Source organism: Adiantum capillus-veneris, chromosome 24 (genome assembly GCF_014529385.1).
Source record: "Adiantum capillus-veneris isolate H3 chromosome 24, ASM1452938v2, whole genome shotgun sequence".
NCBI classification, from domain to species: Eukaryota; Viridiplantae; Streptophyta; class Polypodiopsida; order Polypodiales; family Pteridaceae; genus Adiantum; species Adiantum capillus-veneris.
The window spans coordinates 116,432,088-116,448,083 of NC_140954.1; positions in this window are offsets into that span (position 1 = coordinate 116,432,088).

A 15,996-nucleotide genomic window follows, 5' to 3' on the forward strand; every position below is an offset into this window, starting at 1 on the left:
CACCACAAGAAGAATCAGGTGGAGCAGCCATAGAGCTACCAGAAACTGGAGAGGCAACCACAATTGAAGATCCAGCCCCAGCTCAAGAGGTAGCCTCAACTTCAAGAATCTCTGAAGAAGAAGAACAAAGGCTCCATGACCAAATAGAAAAGTCAGCAGAGGAGAGTTCCAAGGCGGAAATGGAATGGGAGAGGAGACTCCTAATCTCCATTAGACTTCAGGGACTAGACACAAAAGTGCTCCATGAACAGTGGATGCAACCCAGCCTGCCTTTCCCTTTGATGAAATTTGAAGTGCTAAAGACGAAAAAGAGAATAGAGGAGGAGCAGCATGTCGCTCTTTACGAAGGCGACATCACAAAGGAGGAACAATCAAAGAAGATAGTAGATTCACAACCTAGATGGAGGAAAGGTTGGCTGAACAAATACCCAGCCTACCTCATCTACTTGGTGGAGGCACCAAAGGAGATTCGGGAGGATGCAACCTTCTGCCTGATGCCAAGTGTCAGAAACTGGAAAGAGCATGGCAGGATTGCAGAAAAGAAGCCAAATTGGCTTAATTATCCCAGGATGCCAGGACCAAAGGCAGGAGAGAGAATAGGTAAAGCCTACATGGTGAAAACCCTAACGGGCACCATCAAGCTCTTTACTGGCTCTCCTGACCTTTCATGTCAGATGCTCAAGAAAATCTACAGGACTCTCTTAGCTTGTATTGAAGTGTTTGCGCCAGATAAAGCCACGACCTCGAGTCTACTATCGACAGCCGACACAGTGACTGATATGATGTACGATCTTTCATTGCAACCTTCTCCAAAGGTGTTACACCTCCTATACCAAAGGATTATGTTTTTGCCTAGCTTCCACATGCAAACATTCGAAGAAGCTTTCTACACCGGCTTTTTCACCCACGAAAGCAAAATATTCGGCCCAACCTTGACCATCGACAACCTACGATACGAATCACATTTGCAGATGCTCAAGACGACAGGACTTTATTGACCAAGCATAAAAAGTCATGTCAGGGACGACATGAACGCGGAAGGGGGGAGTGTTGAGCCAGCAGAGGATCACACCCACATTTTTGCTCACACTCATCATTTTGTAACCATTGATTGTAATAAATGTCTTTCCGACATTAATTTTGATTTGAGCCATTCATTAAGTAACGGGACTCAATTGAGTTTCCATCTTGTAATCCCGAAGTAATTTCACTTGCTGATGTAATTAGTTAGAGATGTTCTCACCTCCAAGGCTGAGGTATATAAGCCAAAGTTTTTGTAACCTAAGGGGATTATTAATCAAAGTGAGTTTTTGAGCGCCGTGACTGTGTCTGAGAGAGAGAGAGAGAGAGAGAGAGAGAGAGAGAGAGAGAGAGAGAGAGAGAGAGAGAGAGAGAGAGAGAGAGAGAGAGAGAGAGAGTCTTATCTACTTGCTACGCGAGCTACGGAGCCGCCATTGGAGAAGCGACACCGCCATTGTGTTAGCAACGGCGAGAGCTACGCACAGATACCAAGAGTGCGCGCTATCGGCTTCTATGTGTGGTAAGTTCCTACGAGCTTCGGTGTGAGTTTTCTTCCAACTCGTGTGTCGGAATGGAGCGTGCAGCATATCTATAGAACCACAACGAGTAGAGCTACACATTAGTACCATCGGGGTCAAGTTTCAATCACCTGTATTTTTCGGCCTGTCTTCATACGCGTTTACCGCATGGAGTGGTTATAGGTTGATTTTGCAGTTCAAGTCTTTAGGGTGTTGTTCTTACCTAGTGTATAGACTTCCCCTTGAGTTTGAGATCGATTCAATGATTCTAGATCTTGTTTCGTATAGCATTCGTTCATAGTACGGATTTCAGTCACTTGCGTATTTTAGAACTTAGATTTGATTTCCTTAGTAGTGATTGTCATTAAAAGGTCGAGTAGGTGATTTGACACCCACCTAGTTGTTTCCATGCGCCTGCGGGTCAAGCTTCGTCCTCGTTTGACAAATTCTGTTGTTGGTTGAGTTCTCGCTATTTAGCTTCTGCTAGCGGCGTAACCGCCTTAACAAGAGTACATTGAGAGTAAGAAGGAGTATTCTTACAAGAAGGAAGTATGTCTCCTCACATAATCACTCTTAATAGCTTAGCATAGCTTAGTGATTAGCATGGTAGAGGAGATGAGCATGCATTGGAGCTTGGCTCTTGGTTGGATTTGCATCACAAAGCCAAGAGTTGTTGCTGTAGGCCTCCCTTCTCACAAGCTTGGAGTAGATGATGAGCTTTCCATTAAAGCTTGAGAAGGAGATAGTCTTATTTACTTCACACGTGAGATTGTGTGAGTGTGTGTCTGATAATGCCTTGCAAAAATCAGCCCCCTCTCTCTCTTGGTTGGCCCCTCTTGCTATTTTGTCATGCTGGCATCCTATTAGCCCCTGCAAAGCTTAGCCAATGAAAATTAAGAAACATAAGTGATATCCTTGTGACATGTGTCCCCCTTTCCCCTTTTGTGAGAGCTTCAGGTATTTAAATAATGCAATTAAACTCTCATTGGACCTCTTAGTCTTCTGGCCAATAGGAATCAGGCAAGCCATTGGGTTGTTGAATACTCATTGGATCCCTTGGGAGACTGTCCAATAGTCTTCCAGAGAGCTTAATTTCTATTGGTTATTTTATCAAGTGTTTTTAAATGAATTAAACTAAATTTACTCTAGCTTAATTCTCATTGGTCCACCTCTATGGCCATCCAATAGGACTTGACTGCACCTTGGGGGCAACTGGGGTAGGAAGGTGACATGTGTCCACTATGCCCTTTGTGTGAAGGGAGCTTGGAAGAGTGTGTGTGTGTGTGTGTGTTTCTCTCTCATCCCCTACTAATATGGCTCGCCCCCTCCTTCCTAGGGATGTGGGAAGAATTTTTAGTCTTCCCCATGACCATCCAATTCCCCCACACTTTGGCCATTGGACATTACCTTTGAATTTTGGAACCTTAGCATTTTGGAAGTCTTAATGGGCTGAAGCTTAGGGTCTCTAAAGCCCATTGATGCACATTGCTCTTTTGCAAATGGACCGCCCTTTGGATCCCTCATGTGATCGGTTTTCCAGCCTAACCAATATTCTAGCTTTTTCTCCCCTGGTACTTCTCCATATTAAATGACCAGTTTAGAAAATCATTTAGGAGAATTAGATATTAGTTATTATGACATTATCTCTCTCTTGAAATCATAGTGGTCCTCGACTATGAGGTAGAGAAGATAAAGCCTAGTTATTAGTCCTTTCTCTAGCAGGTAGAGGATCCCTATTTTACCCTATGACATCATTCCAAAATGGATGACTAATCCATTTGGCACTTGAGAGCCTAAGTTTTCACAAGCATGTTTGTGCATTAGTTCTATCAATCTTCCATAGTAGAGTGAAAGCTCTAGTTGGTGTTTGGAAGATGTCGTCTCCGCGCAAACTTGATCCTAAGCATGCATACTTCTTAACATTTGTGCACAATAAAGAAAAATAGAGTCTTATAAGAAAAAAACTTTTTTCATTTTAAACTTTTTTACATTTTCTTAATCTAGGGAAGCATTGTAGGCATTGACAAGGTTTAGGTTATCCTTTAATTGTATGACTTGCATCCATCTAGCATCTTCAAAAGGATAGTTCTTAAACTTAATAAGCGGATAATCTTACCGCCTCTCAATACCGTATCTTCATGTCGGAGAATGGACTCGGACTGCAGCACCTCTTCTTGGTCCTCGATCTCCGGTGGGTCTTCAATAGTTGGTTCTTGAGGTGGTTGTCCTTTGTAAGACTTTAGTAGGCTCACATGTATGGAAAGAATTTTGTATGAGCCAATGACTGGGAAACTTGAGTTCATAGGCCATCTCATTGATTGGTCTAAGAATCTAGAAGGGACCACAATACCTTTTTGGTTCTTGAGGTGGTTGTCCTTTGTAAGACTTTAGTAGGCTCACATGTATGGAAAGAATTTTGTATGAGCCAATGACTGGGAAACTTGAGTTCATAGGCCATCTCATTGATTGGTCTAAGAATCTGGCAGGGACCACAATACCTTTTTGCTAATTTAGCATAGTACTTCTGGTGTCCCGTAGGATTCTTGCCCGTTGTGTGCCTTAATCGAGCCTTGGGAAATTTAAGTAAGACCCAATCATTTTGTTTAGAGACTTAAGCTCTTTTTTGATTATCAGCAACAACCTTTTGCCTTTGCTATGAGATAGAGATAGCATCCTTAATCTTTTGGAAAGATTCTTGTAGGTCTCGGCTATACTCATCTGCACCAAAGATCTTCCTGTGTACCTTAAGTAGCAGGGGACTTTTAGATCTTCCCTCAATTACCTCAAAAGGTGCTTTTCCAGTGGATGTATGTATAGTGTTATTGTAGGCATACTCCACTAATGGTAAGTACTTCGCCCATTGGGACCTTTGATCTACTTCCATTACGTAGGTTTTTAGTAGATCAAGAATTGTTAGGTTAGTTATTTCACTTTGGCCATCCGTTTGAGGGTGATAGGCCAAAGAGAAGTTTAGCATTGTCCCTAAATTTTCAAAGAGACCCTTCCAAAAATTACTCATCATTCTAGGATCTCTATCTGACACTATGGACATTGGCAAGCCATGGTACTTGAAGATTTGTGATATGAAGAGGGTTGCCATTGATGGGCTTTGATAGTCTTTTTGACAGGTATAAATGAGCTTGTTTGTTGAACCTGTCTACTATCATCCATATTCCCATGGATAAACTTAGGCAATCCAAAGATAAAATCCATGGATATGCTCTCCCACGGTGAATTAGGGATTGGCAAAGGTTGAAGCAATCCAGTTTACTTCCCTCTATCAAACTTTGTCTTTTGGCATACCACACATTTAGACACATACTCTTGTATGTTTGCTCTCATGGCAGGCCAATAGAAATATGTTTCTATCCCTTTTAGGGTAAACTGAATCACTCTATGCCCCGCATAAGAAGGAGCATGAGATTATACATTACTTTCTCACGTAGTGAGTTAGTAACACATAGTCTATTGCCATAGAGAAGATAACCATCTTGTAAGGTAAATGGTTCCTCTTTCTTCCCTAGTGCAAGGACAAAAATCACATCTCTAAAATCAAGATCAATAGTGTACTAATCTATCATAGAAGATAGATCATTGTGAGTTGCTATGGAAACCGCATTCACTCTCGGCCGTCTTGAGAGTGCATCGACTACTTGATTATGCTTGCCAGCAATGTGAGCAATATGAAAATGAAATTGCAAAAGGAAATTTTCCCACCTCATTTGTTTGTCCGAGAGCTTGGTCTGCATCATGAAGTACTTAAGGATTTGGTGATCCGTTGCAGAATGAAAGGAGTCCCCAATAAATAGTTCTTCCACAAGTCTAAGGCATGTAGAACTGTGAGGAGCTCCTTTTCATATATGCCTAGATCTTGCTCAACACGGTCGAGCCTTTGACTTTCATAGGCTATGGCGTGCCCTTCTTGGAGAAAAACAGCTCCAAGGAAATCACCACAAGTGTCACATTGGACCTTGAGGCATTCGGCAGTGTAAGCACATGTTGAGAGATAAGCTTTTCTTTAAGCTTTTTGAAAGCATTGTTCTCCTTGGCAGACCATGTATACCTAACGTTTTTCTTTGTTAGGTCATGTAATGATCCCCCGATTTGTGAGAACTTTTATATGAAGCATCTATAGTATGCACACATACCTATAAAGCTTCTTAGTTCATGTAGATTCCTTGGATCATGCCATTGTTTTATTACCTCTAGCTTTGATGGATCCATTTGGCTGCCATCTTTAGAGATAATGTGACAAAATATTACCTCAAGATGTTGCTTGTGTTCGTCTAGTGAATTAGAGTAGATGATTATATCATCAAAGAACACTCCGGTAAAAGTTTGGTGAGTCCTGAATAGCTTCTCCATCAAGCGGTTAAATGTGGCTGGTGCATTGGTCAAGCCAAAAGGCATGACAATGTATCCGTAAAGACCAAACGTAGTGCAGAACACGGTCTTTACAATGTCTTGATCAAATATCCTTATTTGATGGTAGCCACTTTTTAGGTCAATCCTTATTTGATGGTAGCCACTTTTTAGGTCAATCCTACTAAAGAAGGTCGACCTACTGAAGTAGGTCGACCCTTGTAGCTTATCAAATACGTCTTCTACCTATGGAACGAGAAACCTATTCTTGATAGTGATCCTATTTAGTGCTCTATAGTCGACACACATACGATATGTGCCGTCTTTCTTTTGAACTAATAACACGGGTGAACAAAATGGAGATGAGCTAGGCCTAACCATGCCCTTTTCAACTACCTCATGCACTTGTTGCATAATCTCCTCTTGTTGAGCTTGAGAAACTCTATAAGGAGGGCTATTAGGTGGTGAACTTCCTGGAAGAATTTCAATTGCATGGTCATCACTGCCTTGTTTAGGAGGTAGTTCACAAGGGATGTCGTCAATAAAAACATCTTTAAATCCCTTGAGAAAATTGGATAACTCTAATTCCTTGTGATTGTTTATATTTTCTTTTGTTAAAGCATTAGGTTCATTTTGAGAATCTTTAACAAAAATCATGTACATGGAATAGATATCTTTATTGACTTATTGAAAGCTTGCATATGTACAATGGGTATGGTGTTACCCAACTCCTTAGCATCTATGTACATATTTTTTTCCCTGAACCTAGAGTAGATTTTCCTTGCAGGGAATTTAACATTGGCAGCCATGCAATCAAACCATGGTGCCCCTAGGATTACATTCTCGTGCTTGAGAGGAGAGATAACGTAGTCCTCCTTGTCCACATAGCTTTGGACATGGAGCTCAATTTACCAATTAAGGGAGTGACTGAGGCTTCTTGCCGCTTGGAAGCACCATCGACGGGTAGGACATCTCCCATCTCATAGGCTTGGATACCTGGCTTGGTGGCCAACTCTGTGGATATGAAATTGTGAGTAGAACCATGGTCAAAGAGAATAAAAGCATCATGTTCTCTTACCTTTCCCCAAGCATGGCATAGAGGCGATCCTTTGTGGTGAAAATCCTCTTCTTGGATTTTGACCAAGGTAGCTCTAGGAGGCTCATTTCATGTATTCTTGTGGGGAAAAGCACGATAGGCATGCCCTTGCTCCCCGCACTTGAAACAATGGTTATCTTTATGATAACGCTCAAGCTCTTCAGAAGAGAGTTTATTTTTGCCTTTATAAACTCCCTTCTCCTTAGCTTTGTTGTTGTTGGTGTTGCCTTTAGGAGACTTTTGGACATTGTCCTTCCCCTTGGGCTCATTATTACGGTCCTTGTTGTCCGTGGGCTTAAGATTTCTCTTAGCCCCTTGTTGGAAATTGATTTGTGAAGCCACCATGGTATGGTTTATGACCGCAGATATGGTGTGTGGACTTTGGAAGTTGACATGCTCCACTATACCTTCAGTTAAACCCACACAAAATTGTTGTTTTTGCTCTTCAAAATCAATCTTTTTGAAGACAGTGTCTTTGAGATATAAGTCCCAAAACTTTTCTACATATTTGTGAATAGATTCGTATGGAGAGAGCTTCAAGCTTCTCCATTCGGTGAGTACTTTGTCTTTGGCATTGGTGGCCAAAACCTGCTTCATGATGGAAGATCTTAAAGCTTTTTTCGTGGAGCTTCACCGTTTGCCCGTAGGCTAGACCACCATTGCCTGGCAGACTTTTGAAAATGCATAGCTACATGGCGTAGCTTAGAGGACTCCATGAAGCCCTCATCTCCAAATGCCGCATCAAATTGTTGGATGAAGGCCAAAACTTGTCTGTAGCACCAAAGGTGCCATCGCAGGTAAGGAAAGAGATGTTCTTTCCTCCCTCTTTGAATTTTTTGAGCTTGGACGACCTCTTCCATTGTGGCATAGGATTTCCTATGGCCTCTCCTTTTTGGTGGTTCAAAAGCTGCACCGTCACTTTCTTCAGAAGAAGAATAATTTGAGGAGGATGGAGAAGAGGGTGACCTCTTTCTCACCTTTTTCTTCCCTTGTTCCTCCTTGTCTACACCATCACTTTCTTCATAAGAGGAAGAGGATCAAGAAGATGGAGAAGAGGGTGACCTCTTTCTCTCCTTTTTCTTCTCTTGTTTTCTATCATCCCTCTTTGAATTATGGTGTACGGAAGTGTGCGCTGGTCTTCTCCATTTAGGGGGTGTTGGAGAGCGTTTTGCCCACCGTCTTCATGGAGCCATCTCTGCTGAGGTGGCAGGAGACTCGCTTCATTCTCGTTCTTTTAGTGCCAGGGGCTCTACCATTGAAACTTGAGTTCTCCTTTGGGAAGGAGATGCATTGTCAAGTAGTAGATTTTTGAGCGGATCCTCTTCTTCTTCCCTTATCGGAGAGAGGCCTCTTTTGGAAGTCTCACAAGGAGGCTTCCTAGGTACTCTCTCTTCTTGGTGGGGAGTTTGGAGAATCCCATGAGCACATAGCTACCGTTGCACTTCACTTTGGAGGGATGGATTCCCCATGGCTTGTTGAAGCCTAGTAACAAGGTAATTAACAAGCATAGGAGCATCATAAATAGCCTGTTCATTAGCAAAATCAAAGCTATCAACATTAATTTCACTTTGTTTACTATTTTCAGCCATTCTAACAACTTCTAGGTGTAAAATTTTTAAGTGTACTTTGGCACTTCAAGCCCTAGTTACTACTCCTCTTAACCCCTTTAGAAAAGCACTCAAGCTCCTGTACCCGTGGCTCAAATATCATTAATTGCAAGGAATAGAAGAGAGGGTTTTTCACCACCAAAACAGTACCAGCTCCTATCAAGCTTCTAATATCTCAATAGTGGTTAGCCGTAGGCAAGCCCCGTAGGACTCCACTATTAAGACCATAGCTCTTGACGGTGATGCCCCATTACCTGCATGAAGCAGGCACACTGCAAGGCTGAAGAATCCCTATTCTACTTACATGCAATTAATAATACCAACCATTTATTTCAGCTTGAGAACCTCTCTTCTTGAGCAAGAAAAGAGAGACCTTGTGCTTTGATACCAATGTAACATTTAATGGTCTAGTAACTTGTGTGTAGCAGAAAATAACAGCGACATAGTGAGCATTTCATTAAGACTAGGGTCCTAATGAGCATAGCAAGAGAGATTGGATGGAGAGAGCAACAAAAGCATAACACCTAGTTATAGGCATGAACAATACTTCAAAAAGAGAGAGAAATTAAGCTATTGGCAATAGTTGAGGACCGGATTTACATGGAGCCGGCGGTCCCCCCTCCAAAAGGCTTTGTAGTATAGGTTCCCCCCATCAAGGGAGACATTTTACAATACAATACTTTGTGTTACTTCAATAACTTGCTGATGCAATGAAGATGGAAGATTCAAGCATGAATCTTACACTTGAAAACACAACATCGATTCCCTCACGGTCTCAGACCCAAGACCTCACACACCTTCAAACATGGTGAGAGCTAGCAGGGTATGAGAGTAGATTAAGAGGAAGATGGAGTATTCTTACGAGAAAGAAGTATTTCTCCTCACATAATCACTCTGAATAGCTTAGCATAGCTTAGTAATTATCATGATAAGGAGATGAGCATGCATTGGAGCTTGGATCTTGGTTGGATTTGCATCACAAAGCCAAGAGTTGTTGGTGTAGGCCTCCCTTCTCACAAGCTTGGAGTAGATGATGAGCTTTCCATTAAAAATTGAGAAGTAGATAGTCTTCTTTACTTCACACATGAGATTGTGTGAGAGTGTGTGTGATAATGCCTTGCAAAAATCAATTCCCCTCTCTCTCTTGGTCGATCCCTCTTGCTATGTTCTCATGATGGCATCCTATTGGCCCCTACAAAGCTTATCCAATGATAATTAAGAAGCATAAGTGATAGCCTTGTGACATGTGTCCCCCTTTCCCCTTTTGTGAGAGCTTTAGGTATTTAAATAATGCAATTAAACTCTCATTGGACCTCTTAGTCTTCTGGCCAATAGGAATCAGGCAAGCCATTGGGTTGTTGAATGCTCATTGGATCCCTTGGGAGACTGTCCAATAGTCTTCTAGAGAGCTTAATTTCTATTGGTTCTTTTATCAAGTGTTTTTAAATGAATTAAACTAAATTTACTCTAGATTAATTCTCATTGGTCCACCTCTATGGCCATCCAATAGGACTTGACTGCACCTTGGGGGCAACTGGGGTAGGAAGGTGACATGTGTCCACTATGCCCTTTGTGTAAAGGGAGAGCTTGGAAGAGTGTGTGTGTGTGTGTGTGTGTGTGTGTGTGTGTGTTTCTCTCTCATCCCCTACTAATATGGCTCGCCCCCTCCTTCCTAGGGATGTGGGAAGACTTTTTAGTCTTCCCCATGACCATCCAATTCCCCCACACTTTGGCCATTGGACATTACCTTTGAATTTTGGAACCTTAGCATTTTGGAAATCTTAATGGGCTGAACCTTAGGGTCTTTGAATCCCATTGATGCACATTGCTCTTTTGCAGATGGACCCCCCTTTGGATCCCTATTTTCCCTTCTTTGGATCCCTACTGTGACCGGTCTGCCAGCCTTACCAATATTCTAGCTTTTTCTCCCCTAGTACTTTGATCAATTTAACATGAGAAAATCATTTAGGAGAATTAGATATTAGTTATTATGACAACAAGAGAGGAGAGATCTTTGATGACAGAGGAATCTTTGAGGTGTTGTCTCTTTGTGAGAAGCTTCTTCTAGATACCAAGACTTGGATAAAATAGCAGGTCCTAACTTTTTGTTAGCTGGTTAAATGACTATGGAGGGATCATTTTTTATAGGGAGGAGAACCTTTTTTTTAAAGGAAGGGGGTGCAAAGGTGGAGATGAAGAATCTTCCCAAAGGGTTCTAAGGTGAGAAAAGAGAGGGACAAAGGAATTTTGAATATTAAGAGAGGCAGACAAAGGATACCAAGACATATTGGGGCCAGAGAAGAGAGAAGAAGGAGAAATTTTTTTAAAAACGAGCTTCAATTGGTATCTTCTTTCTAAGCAAGAAAAAGAATGTAAGAGGGAGGAGAGGGGAGGAGAGAAGGGAAGGGGGGGGGGGGGTGGGGGGGGGGGGGGGGGGGGGGGGGGGGGGGGGGGGTGGGAGGGGGGGGGGGGGGGGGGGGGTATTTAAGGTCTAACCCTAGGAGCCTCTTCTCACAATGAAAGAGAGGACGACTAGAGAGGTTGTGACAAGTAAAGTTAGTGACCTTATTTTCTAAAGCATACATAGATTTTTTTCATAAAAGTAACACTCTAAAAAGAGAGGGTTTAGTGAGAGGAAGCCAATATTTATATCTTCTTTTAGCAACACCAAAAGGGAAAGACGAGGGGAGGGTATGAAAAAAGGGTGAAGAGAAAGGAGGAAGGGTGCAACAAAGGGGAAAGAGGGGTATTTTTTAGAAGAGCAAATGGACCCATTGAGTAGGGTGCTCAACACCTACTTCCTCTGAGGGGAGGGTATGACAAAAGGGTGAAGAGAAAGGAGGAGGGGTCCAACAAAGGGGAAAGAGGGGTGGTTTTGAGAAGAGCAAATGGAATTGAGTAGGGTGCTCAACACCTACTTCCTCCTCCATTGCAAGTTTTTGAATGCTTAGGTATTTTAAGAGGGTTAGAAGGGGGAGGGTAGGATTAGGGGGGAGTAGAAGAGGGTATTGGGGAGATTTGAGTAAGTGTGGGAAAGGTGGAGCAAGAAGGCCCAAGGAGGGGGGATGTAGGGGTTTACCAAGTAGGGGGGTGGAGGGAGGGGGGGAGGGAAAGGGCAAGGAGGGAGAAATTTTGGGTTTTTTGAAGGGTTGATGTGAGTAGTTTACAAAAGGAGCTTTAGGTTTAGCAAAAATAGGAGTGGCAGGGGGGGAGGGGGATTGCCAAAAGTTTTTTTAGAGGAGCGGGTGGAAAGTGGGTTATTGCCAAAAGTTTTTTTAGATGAGGGGATGGCAAGTGGGGGAAGGGGATTGCCAAAGGCAAAAGGTTTTTTATAGGAGGGGGTATTACAAAAGGTTAAAGGCGTTTTTTGGGAGAAGAGTTTGCTCATTTGAGAGGTGACCTCATGTTGTACGAGCTCATTTACGGTATCTTCTTTAGGTAGGGCCATTGCTTCGGCAAAGAGGGTTTCTTGGGATCTCATTCTAGCATTGTGTGGCACCATTTCTAGGGAGGTGGCCAAATGTGACTGTAGGATGGACTTTTGGACAAAAGATTCTAACTCCAAGAGAGAAGAGTTCTTCCACATAACAAGTTGATTGGTCCAAGCTTCAGGTTGCAACCGAAAGAAGGAAATGCGTGAGAGTTTTTTAACTCAATATTCCAAGTGTTCTTCCACAATATCATGAAAGAAGTCAAAGAGTTTTGGAGGTTTTCTATAAGGAGGGTTTGGGCTTGAATGTAGGCATTGGTAAAATCAAGTTAGTATTGAATGTTAAAGCTAGCTAGCTTTGCATTAAGGAGGTCTTGGTCACTAGAATCTTCTAAGGTGAGGCGTAGTGGTTTCATGCAAAGGCTATTGGGAGCTTTATTGTTAGTATGGAGATTTTGGAGGTGGAGGAGGTGAGACTTTTCTTTAGAAAGTTTAAGATTGGTAGTGAGCCCTTGAAGATCTTCGGAGCTAAAGAGAGCTTTAAAGAGGAAGAGGGAGTGGAAGATCAAGGTAGAGAGACAAGCGCAAAAGGGTTTGCTAAAGCGAATGTCGAAAAAAAGCCCAGAAGGGTAGCAGGGAGGGTTGACAAAGAGGATATTGGTGAGGGAAAGGTGAAGGTGGTAGTAGGGGTGGGGAAGGGAAAGGAGGTGTTTGGGGAGGAGAAGCCCATGGCGGTGAAATCAGAGGTAGAGCTAGGATGTAAGAAGGAGGGAGAGGTTACAAAGGAGGGGTTGGGAGAGGTTGCAAATGAGGGGTTGGGACTACTTGGATAAGAGTAGGGGTAGAGGAGGAATCCATGCTGACAGGGAGTGGATTGGCCTTGAAGCAATGCCCGGAAGAGAAGCTAGCCCAAGCCCAACATGGGAGGAAAAGCCAATGACTGATCGTGGACTTTAGCCGATCTGAGAAACAAGGTTTAGAGAATGTTGAGTGCAAGACTTCAGGCATAGGGTAGTCTCTAAGAAGCAGCCGTCACTATTCCCAACAAAATTCCAAAGCTTATTATAGTAAGGTAGTTAGAACCCATCGACTATCGCTATAGGTTAAAAAATGGGAGGAAAAGACAATGACTGATCGTGGACTTTAGCCGATCTGAGAAAGAAGCTTTAGAGCATGTTGAGTGCAAGACTTCAGGCATAGGGTAGTCTCTAAGAAGCAGCCGTCACTATTCCCAACAAAATCCCAAAGCTTATTATAGTAAGGCAGTTAGAACCCGTCGACTATCGCTATAGGTTAAAAACTTCAAACTGTAAGGCTAAAAACTATCAGGCTGCAAGGTTGCAAGACTTCACGTGATGGGTTGTCGTAGGGTAGAGGGAGCTTGCGACAACGATTCGTAGGATACGGGGAAGCTTTTGAAATAGCACATTACCTCACATCGTGAACTGTTCACCTCTCTCTCGTCTGTCCCTCATGGGAATTCAGTCACTTGTGCCAACAATGCCTCTTATCCGGTTCAAGGAGTTGGAAATGTTGTGCTTACTGCTACAAATGGGACTTCCTTCACACTTGTTGATGCACTTTATGTACCTGGGAGCATAAAGAATCTCTTGTCTGTATCCGCACTTGCTAGACTTGGAATTATAGTCAAATTTGTGGATGACAGATGTACATTTCATGATCTCAGTTTTGGTGATGAAATTATTACATCTGGCCTCTTGTGCCGTGGGTTGTATAAGCTCACTTTGTATGACAAGTGTGGACAAAATTTTGCAAGTGCTGTTGCAGATTCAAGGGCTATTTCATATGCAAAACTTTGGCATGCATGTTTTGGTCATCAGAATTTTGCCAGTTTGCTACGTTTGCAAAAATCTGATATGGTTCCTTCTTGGCCGCCTCTTGAAGCACCTGTCAAACATGTTTGTGAAGGCTATATTTTGGGTAAGATGTAGCGTTCTAAGTTTCCAAAGGATGGTTCAGTTCGGGCCACATGCAGGTTGCAGCTTGTGCATAGTGATGTTTGTGGACCCATGCAAACTCCGTCCTTGGGCAATTACCTTTACTTCGTGACTTTCATTGATGATTACTCCAGGCATGCATGGGTATTTCCGCTTAAAGCAAAGTCCGAAGTTTTTATGTTCTTCAAACAATTTTTGGCTATGGCTGAAAATGTCTCGAAATGTACTATGAGAACCCTCCATTCCGATCGAGGGGGGGAGTATATGTCTCATGAATTTAATGTATTTCTGGCTAGTCGTGGGATAAAACACCAATATACAGTGCCTTATACACCTCAGCAAAATGGTGTTGCTGAGAGGAAAAACAGGTCACTGACGGAAATGGCACGATGTATGGTCAAAATTCAAGCTTTGCCGCATTCTTTTTGGCTTGAGGCCATCATGTGTGCCACTTATGTACTTAACAAGTGTCCTACAAAAGCTTTGCAGTCTATTACTCCATATGAAGCATGGCATGATAGAAAGCCTTCTATTGAGCACATGCATGTTTTTGGCTGTTTGGCATATGCTTTGGTGCCACAAGTGCAGCGCAAAAAATTGGATGATAAGGCTGTCAAATGTATTTTTGTTGGTTATAGTGCTGAAAGCAAAGGTTACAGGTTGTATCATCCGCAAACAAAATGTATTCTGGTTTCTCGGGATGTAGTGTTTGTGGAAGATTCTGTTCAGCCCTTGCTCTCATGTACTAGAGACAATAATGTGAGCTCACAGGACATTTATGACACTTTGTTGCCTCTTTTCAATGGTGGAAATACGAATGTAATTTCCAATGAGGCAAATGTACAGCCTATGGCGGTTTTTGAAAATGTTACAGATCAGCCTATTACTGATGCAAATGTACATGATGTACTTGATGAGGAAAGGGCTAAAAATGAGGAGGCTAAAGGTATGCCAAAATGGCTGGTGCACACTTTGCGTGACAGTAAATTGGATGCACCTTTGTCTAGTCGTACTCGTTCAGGCTCTCGCCATGCATCTTATGCATCAGATTGTTATGCTTTGGCTCTGTCTAGCTTACATGATGTTGAGGAGCCTCTGTCTTTTGATGAAGCACAGAATTCAGAAAATTGGATGGCTGCCATGCAATCAAAATACGATGCACTTATAGAAAATGACACATGGACTTTATGTGATTTGCCTCCTGGCAAAAAGGCCATTGGTACGAAGTGGGTTTACAAGTTGAAATGCAAGCCGGATGGTGAGATCGATCGCCATAAGGCTTGACTTGCTGCAAAGGGTTATGCACAACAAAAAGGCATAGATTATGAAGAGACTTTTGCTCCCACTTGTTGTATGACTACTGTGCGTTTTCTATGTGCATTGGCAGCTCATTTTGGTTGGGATGTACATCAATCACACATTGTTACTGCTTTCTTGAATGGTGACATATTTGAGGAAGTTTATGTAACGCAGCTTCGCGGTTTTTTCATGAAAGGACAAGAGGACGAAGTGTGCAGATGTAAGAAGGCTTTGTATGGGTTGAAGCAATCTCCTCGTGCTTGGTATGAGAAAGCTGACACTCATTTGGTTAAACGAGGCTTTCGTAACGGTCCAACAGAAATCACATTGTATGTAAAGCATGAGGGTGACATACTTCTCATTGTGGTTCTTTATGTCGATGATTTGCTGATCACTGGACCAAATGAGAGACATATTGCTGAATTCAAGGCTGATTTGAATGCTACTTTCAAGATGAAAGATTTGGGGCTGTTGCATCATTACTTGGGTATATAGTTTAAGCAGTGTGATGGTGGTATTTCCTTGTGTCAGAAAATTTACATAGAGATATTGCTATGTAAGTTTGGACTTGAGGATTGCAAACCTATTGCCACTCCCATGGAAACAGGTTTGAAGTTGAGTCTACATGATGCTGGTGATCCTGCTGATGTCACTCTTTACCAAACTATTGTTGGTTGCCTCATTTATGTATGCAACACGAGGCCAG